Raw genomic sequence first — 8,159 nt, 5'->3', positions numbered from 1 at the left:
ATATTCTTTTCTTAAACTTTTCCAGTTGATTTGCCCAGTCCTTTGGGGCCAGGCCAAAGAAATCTTATCCAATTGTAATATTATATACCTTCAAACGCTTGTTTCCCCTTAATCTTTTCTTATTTAGGCTAAACATTCCTAGTTCTTTCAATTGACCCTCATATAGCATGTGCCCTTTGTGTTTCATTTGCCTTTCTGTATGTGTTCCAGTTTGTCAATGTCTTGCCTAAAATGTGATGCCTTGGAACTAAGCCTAAAACTTTGATGTGGTTTGACCAGGGTACAGAGCTGTTGCCCATCTTCTGGGCACTGTGTTTTCTCAACATATCTCAAATCATATTTGTTATCTTCGCCATCTTCCTCCTTCAAAGCCAGATCCTCATTCTGATTTTCCATGTAAAATGAAGTTAGACTACATGATGCCTGATACTTTCTATGATCTGAAATCCTATGACCTTATCGCTGCCACTTAGTTAACTAGCATCTATTAAGCTCCTGTTATGTGCTAGGCACTGTGCTGTGTGCTAGCATTACAAAGAAAGGCAAAAAGCTCAAGGAGCTCACAGCCTTGGATGGTGTGGGGTGATGATAATTTGTAAACAGCAATTTGCAAAATGGACATAGGGAGAATAAATCAGGGAAAATGTCACTGGGAAGCCACCTAGAACATAAGGATGGGACAGGCTTCTTGCAGAAGGTATGACTTTTGTTAAAATTGGAAGTCAGGGAAGGCAGGAAGTGAAGATAAAGAGGAAGAGAGCTCCAGGCCTGGGAGATAGCCAGTACAAATGCCCCAAGGCAGGAAAAGGAGTAACTTAACAGTATGCAAAGCTCCAAGTTAGGTGGTAAGGGAGGTACAAAGTTTAGATTAGCTTTTGGCTCAGTGGAAAGGTGAGTGAGTTGGTTTTTTTTGAAGTAGTAGAATCAAAGGACCTGGGTTCAAATGCTGACCTTACTACTTATGATCCATATGACTTTGGGCAAGTCACTAACCCTGCCTGTGCTTCAATTCCTCACCATTATTGTATTATGATTATTAGACTAGATGCCTTCCAACATCATTCTCAACTTGAAATTGATGATCCCAAGCTCCCTCACCTGTCTAGGCTTCAGTCTCACATCTATAACACTAAGGAATTTGACTAGAATGATCTCAGTCCCCAGGTCTAGGAATCTACTAGACCTTACAGTATCCTAGGCTATTGTTATAGTCCAGGTGGACTAAGGAGTTGTTTTTGTCTAGGTAAAAGAGGCCATTTTTTGGCCTCATTTCTTATCTAGCCTAAATCAAAGTGAGAACTTGGAAAGACCTTAGCTTGAAAAGGCCAAGGTCTCCCACTGCATCTGGCACAGTCTCCAGACCTGCTGATCTATATCTTGCCACTGGAGCTAGATGGTTCCGGGGGGAAAAAGTGAGGCTGGTGACTTTGCCCTTAAATCCAATTCATTTGCATGTCATGGCATCACCTTCCTAACGTCGCAGTCCTCTTCAAGAATGAATGACAGACAACAACAACCACGCAGTCGGTGATAATGAAAGCCTATACCAATGCAAGGGCAGTGAGAACACTACTATTTATATATATAAAAAAAGGAAGAAACTTTCGTTTGAATGATGTGTGTCCAGTGAGGTATGAATGAATACAGGACTTGCATTTCTAAGGGTCACTGGTTAACTCTCCTGCTTTTTCATAGCCAGGTCCAAAGGGCAGTGCAGTGACAGGTGTCTTGTTCCTTATAGTGGAGATGGAAGTGGGCAAACCCGGAGAAAGACTAGGGCATGGCGGGATGAGTTTGGAAGGAGGCGGTGCAGGCTACAGCACTCACTGGCCAGCTTGCCTACATCACTAACCGGCCAGTAGGGGATGCACGGACACTCCTCGCCTAGGTAGAATTCGGAAGGAACTGGGGCCTGTTTTATTCCATCTCTGAGTCCCTGGTCGCCCGAGCCTCCCCCTACCCCAGGTGTGTGCCCCTTCCCACACTACTCCGCAGTCACCACGAACTCCTAGACCTGGGCACGTCGGCGCGCTCCAGAGGTAGCCTAGCGCCCCCCGCCCAACCCGCTCTCTAGCCATTTCCCTCCCCTCGCCCCAGTGCGGCGGCGCGCTCTCCGCACGCAGTTATGCCGGGGGACGGGCGGGGGCGCGCGCTCGGAGCTCCCGGGCCAGGGGTCGGCGGCGCGCTGCCAAGGGGCAGCGGGGGAGGGAGGGCCGGGTGAGTTGCAAGCGGACTCGGCCGCCGCCTGAACTCGGAAGTGCAGAAAGCGAGAGGGTGGTTGTGCACGTCTCTGCCGCCGCCCGGGACAGCCCGGAGGTTGGTAGCCGGTGACCGTGGGGGCTCCGGAAGGTGTTGTGGTTTGGCCTTTTAAAGAATTGCTTCGTTTTACTTTGTAGCGTAGAGACTTCCAGGAGCTAACCTCCAGCTCCTAACCTTACATCTCCGCACGTTCGCGAGGACTGGGGGAAGGAAGCGCCGAGGACGCGGGGAGCATCCCTCCAGCCCAGCTCCTGGGTCCCCCCCAAGCCCTGGTGGGGGGGTGGGGGGGAGCCTTGGCAAGAAGGAAGAAAAGTAGGGGCCAGGCTGGAGAGGCGCCAGCGATGAAGGGAGTGGGAGGGGCCCCGCCACCCTGCGCGCTCTGCGGCTACGGGGATGAATGCCGCGAAAGCCCCGGGTGGGGGGCGCTCCCAGCAGGCCCCAGCCAGCGCGTTCCCGCCGCGAGCGCGTGCACACCACACCGCCCACCAGCCTCTCTATCTTCCCAACTTCTTGTCCCCGCCCTGGGCACTAGGTGAATTACTCGTCTGCCCCGGTGCTTCCCGGGAATGTTCGGCCACCTTCTCCTTGCTTCTTCTTGCCTCTGACTTTCTTCTGCCCTTCCCTGAATGCTTGTCCCAGGTCGCAGCTTCAAAGGGATCCCAGAAAGGGATCCATTTGTCTTCTCCTGGGATTCATTGTATCCAATCTAGGCTAACCCTAACCAGGCACAATTGTATCCTTGTTCTGCAAAACTGTAGCATATTTGTTGTTTTTTTTCCCCCACAAGTTTGAGTAAAGCCCGTTTCCAGTCATCCAGGCTTCAAGTTAACGTGGAAAGAGCACCAGCTCTGGAGTTCGAAGAGCTGGGTTCAAATCCTTCCTCTAGTGCTTGGCTAAGTGACTTAATTCCCCGAGGCCTCAGTTTCCTTGTCTGTAAAATGATTGGATTGGATGGTTTCTAAGGTTCTTTTCAGATCTATGGCAAGAATCTTTTAAACAACAAAAAAAGCCGGTCAGTCCAGGGGCTTAGACATGGTGGAGAGGAAATAAATTTTCTGGATCCTTCCTCTCTCTCCTCTCTGTGCTGTCATTTGCACAGAGTAGGAATTCACTCTATTTGACTTCCATCTTTCTCTTGCCCTATTTCTCATTCTCTTCTTCCTCTTGCCCTCTCCTCATTTCTTCCTTTCTGTTCCCTAGCTTTGGATTTTTAAGAATTAAATTGGGCCAATAGGAGAAGATTGCTTTGGGAAATAAGTTCAGTGCACATTTGCTGTATCGAGGAGTTTTGTTTGTTTGTTTGTTTGTTTTTAAATTTCCCAACGTTTGGTTGCTGTGCTGTGTCAGAAAAAAAGAAATCCTTTAAAGAGGTTAACACTTTAGGGTAGTGGTGACAGTGGTAATAATCATCGAACTGCACGGAGGCCCTAGTCCTCTAACATCCCTGATAAGTGATCCTCCACCTCCACTCCAACTTATAGCCTCCTGGGGCTACTCATCCTATTTTAGGACAGCTGTAGGCAGCATAGTATATTGAATATTGAGGGGAGGGGGAACTGTTCTTTCATTTCAGTCCTGTCGGACTCTTCTTGACCCGATTTGTGATTTTCTTGACAAAGATACTGAAATGATTTGCCATTTCCTTCTCCAGCTCATTTTACAAATGAGGAAACTGAGGCAAATGGGATTAGTGACTTGCCCAGGGTCTTACTGAGAAGGAAATGGCAAACTGCTCTAATATATTTGCCAAGATGGGGGTCATGAAGAGTCAGACATGACTAAACAAAAAACAAAGCGCAACATAAATCTTTTGTGAATTGTGATAATCTCATTGGCGTTCCCGAATAGGGAGGGTGGTGTGTGTAGTGGGAAGAACACTGTCCCTTGGACATATCATTTAATTTCTGAGCTTCAGTTACTTCATCTGTAAAATGGGAACCTAATAATCATGATGCTGTGATTCCATTACTGTGAGTACTGATTGTAATCCCTTCATACTTTTTTAGTACAATGATGTAGTACAGATAGAAACTTAGCTGCCTATTGACTTAGAAAAATCACAAATTAACATTATTTGTATTGTATTGCATTTTTATTTATTTTGTTAAGCATTTCCCAATTCCATTTTAATTTAGTTCAGGCTGCTTGCGGCTCTTGCCAAACAATTCATTTTCTGACGCCTCTCCAAATTTGACATTCTGTCCTTGGGCCCATATATCAACCACACCATTAATTATAATTTTCTGATTTAGACTTTTCATCATGCTGGCTTCCTCTCTATATCTTTATCCACAAGTATCATTCTGAAATAGGAAGGTTTTCCTGTTTCATCAGAGGGGGCCTGTATTTCCACTTACCAGAGACAACAGGTCAGATAAAGAAACTAAAATATGATGAATTGGAAAACCTCTATTATGTGTGATGTCACCTTAGTCTTTTGAAACATGGACCCTATTCTCTTGGAGGACAGGACTCTGTGTATCTATCCTTATTCTGAGAATCAGGCCTTTGTGCTGCTTGTCATCAGGTTACAACCTGGAATGGTACCCATGCATGCAGTCTCTGTTGGGATATTTGGTCTCATGTCCTCATTTTCTTTGGAAGCATCTTACAGTGTTATCATCCCTGCAATTTTAATCTTGGGAGGGGGCATATGTTCCTTTTATTGTTTTGCTGTGTTCTTCAAATTCCCGATCTCTTCCTAAATTAAGAACACTTTTGCTTTCTTTTGGCTCTTATATCTGTTTAACTGCTGACTTATTTATTTTCCGTTGCAGCCAGATAGTAAATGTAGCTAGGACCTCGCTGCTAGACCTCTGCCTTGCTTATGCATTAAATATTTTCTATCACATAGGTAATTTTCTTGGTGTGTGGTTTTGATTGTTTTTTGGCTGTGTGTTTTGATTAAATTCAATTGATTTAAAAATTGATATTCTTCTAGGAGGGTACTCCTAAACTGTGATTTTTTTTAAATTAAATTTTTATAATTTCTTTGGCTTTCATGTTTAATCAGTTACATTGAATTGTTAATCTTTTCTGAAAAAAAAAATTAAAACCAGCAAATACTAGATATGTGTTAGAGGTGTGTTTTTTTCCCCTCAGGTAACCTACTCTAGAAAAATTTTAATTTAAAGAACAGAGAATATATGTGTTTTTAGAATGGAAGTGTTTTTGAGAGGGAGGGGTTTTTCAGATTGCAGAAGAATTTAGGTTAACTGATGCCACCTTAAGCACTTCAGTTATATAGGGAGCATCAAAAGTCAGTGCATTTTGAAGTATTAACAATTGAGACTTCTGCGATACTCTGTACTTAATGGTACCAGAAGAGCTTGAAACTAGAATTTAAGGTATCATTGTCCATTAAATGGAAATTAGGGATGAAAATAAAATGTCTCTGAAATGAGAATTGAATAAGATCTAATAAATATTATATACTCTTCAGAATGTTGGCATTGATTGGATCAGTTAGTTAATCAATAAGCATTTATTAAATAGCTTCTAAATCTCTGCTATGGTAAAATGAGCTACAGTTACTATAATAGATAGAAATTGGGAATGTTCTCCTGTACTTTGAATAGACTCCATTTAGTATGGAGCACTTAATTAGGAACCCAGAGAACCTGGGTTCTGGTCCTGGCTTTGCTATTGATTAGTTTTGTGCAATTGAACATTTCACTTCTCTCTGTATCTGAGCCTCAGTTTCCTCATCTCCAAAAGGGGATGACAGTAGTTACTAAGAAGGGATAGAACTGATAACAATTTTACTCTTAATCACATGAGACAAGCTAAGTGAATTTTCTTTGGTTAGCATAAGGCACAATACTAAAATAAGTTGTTATGGTCTTTTATGTAGTGAGAACTCTATAGGCCTCAAATGCTGTCATTGGGAAGCTGCGATTGTGAATGTATTGTCTATACAAAAGTGGTTCATTCTTCTACCTTCTAATGTTGTACTGATCCAGAATGAACATTCCTTTGAGAATGTTCATGTCATATTATGGGATTATAATTAGAAGGGAACTTCGTGAAGAAGGATAAAATGATTCAGCCTTTTTCTTTTTTTCTCTTCTTTCTTTCCTCCTCTTTCTTCCTTTTTCCATTTTCTCTCTCCTCTCCCTTCTTCCTTCCCACTCTCTCTCCCTCTCTCTCTTGTACTCTCTCCCTTCCTTCTATACTTCTCTCCCTTTCCTTTCCTTCTCTAGGCCTCAGAGAATTTTTTCTGATTTGAAGGCATTGATCTATGTGATTTAAGGGCCCTTTTGGCTCTAAATCTATGATCCTTGGATAGTCTGGGTAAATTACAATACTGAACTCTCAGTTTCTTTCTCATTTTCTTTTGCTTTTTAAAATAACTTTATTTTTATTGCTGTCTTTAGTTATTACAATTGCCTCCATTCCTGAGCATATCCATCCTCTCCCTAGTGAGCCATCCCCTTGTAACAGAGATAAAAATAAATGAAACATGCTATACACTTCCTGACAGAGAGGCAATAGATTTAGTATGCAGAATGAAACATCTTTATTTTGGGGAATTTATTTTGTTTGACTATGTCTATTGTTATAAGAAGTTTGTCCCACCCCCATCCCCCACCCCCATTTCCAGTGGGGGTGGAGGTGAAGAGAAAAAGATAGATTTTTACTTATTAAAATTTTTTTTTTAAATAGAGAAGTGGGAGAGGGTGCTATAGATGGTGAATGTTGCATTGTACTTTCAGAAGAGGTCACTGTGTCACTAGTTTTGCTGAATTGTTTTTGTTGTAAGACCTCTCAAGGGTGTGGGCATCATCTGTAAATGTGATATAAAAACACAACATTTCAATAAAATTAAAAAAAGAATAGTACATAGTAGAAAAATAAAAAAGAAAGGGAAAAAAGCAATTTCTCAAAAGTAACCAACACATCAGTAGTCAGTACCACTATGAACTGGCACATAGACCCCAACTTGTGTAAAGAAAAGAGAGAGATGCATTTTCTTATCTCTTCTCTGCAGCTAAGCTTAGTCATTAACATTACATAAGTTTTTTGTTTGTTTTGTTTTGTTGTTTTTTGCCCTCATTTACATTATTGTACTCATTGTGCATATTGTTTTTCTGATTCTGTTTATCTCTGTCTATTGGTTCCTATAAGTCTGTCCAGCTCATATGCAATTTCAAGGACATAAACTATACAAAGGGTCACAAAATGCTTTAGAACTTCCAAGTGATGAGAGATATTTTTAAAAATAGTGTTTGATTAGGAATGTATAGAGCTGGAGATGATTGTGAAAAATGATAGGGCAATGGGACAATATCAGTTAAAGTAATCATAATTTAGAACACAGTGAGATATACCTGATACATTTTTAATGGTGACTTGATAAAAATGCAAGCTCACATTGCTTCAACATCTCCTAGCCAGGAGAATAAATCTAGAAGAGACTGAATCAGATTTTCTCAGATCATACCTATAGAATGGTTACAATGAGGTAAGGATTTGGGTTTGTAAACATCCTCTCCTAAAAATGCAAAGATTTGTGGAGGTAGAAATGTTTTAACAATCAATTATTCATCATTGTGAATGAGTTTAATAAGATTGCTTTCTCCTTACCACTTACTCAATCTACTGTTAAAAATGTGGAACAGAGCAGGACCAAGGACAGATCCCTAGGGCACCTTAATAGATACTTCCTTCCAGGTTCAATTAAATTTAATAATAACAATAATTGATTAATGGTTCTACTCCATGAAAGACACCTTTAGTGCAAATACAAATACAAAGTGGTAGGGCTGGGGTAATCACAGATTGAGATCTGCAATTTATGTGGGTGGTAAGGGGTTAACAATCATTCATACTGTAGCTGGAATAAATTCACTCAGCATCCTGCCAGTTAACCAGTTCTAAACCCACTTAACTTTATTATC

At 41.6% G+C, this 8,159-nt stretch overlaps 1 protein-coding gene across 14 annotated transcripts in view; it reads left to right on the top strand.

The window, feature by feature from the left end:
- The first annotated feature begins 1,886 nt into the window (after nt 1–1,886).
- HHAT (hedgehog acyltransferase) overlaps nt 1,887–8,159 on the top strand; it is a 607,669-nt gene continuing 601,396 nt past the window's right edge. For 13 of the 14 annotated variants that reach the window (XR_011973345.1, XR_011973344.1, XR_011973343.1 and 10 more), the window contains exon 1: nt 2,175–2,316. The gene's annotated coding sequence lies outside the window, so the exon portion shown is untranslated. Of the gene's footprint in view, nt 1,966–2,174; nt 2,317–8,159 lie in introns of those variants that run through there. The other variant, XR_011973339.1, reaches the window with a different exon arrangement.

The sequence above is a fragment of the Notamacropus eugenii genome, chromosome 2, assembly GCF_028372415.1.
Source record: "Notamacropus eugenii isolate mMacEug1 chromosome 2, mMacEug1.pri_v2, whole genome shotgun sequence".
NCBI lineage: Eukaryota > Metazoa > Chordata > Mammalia > Diprotodontia > Macropodidae > Notamacropus > Notamacropus eugenii.
This window is presented reverse-complemented; position numbering and strand designations above follow the sequence as displayed.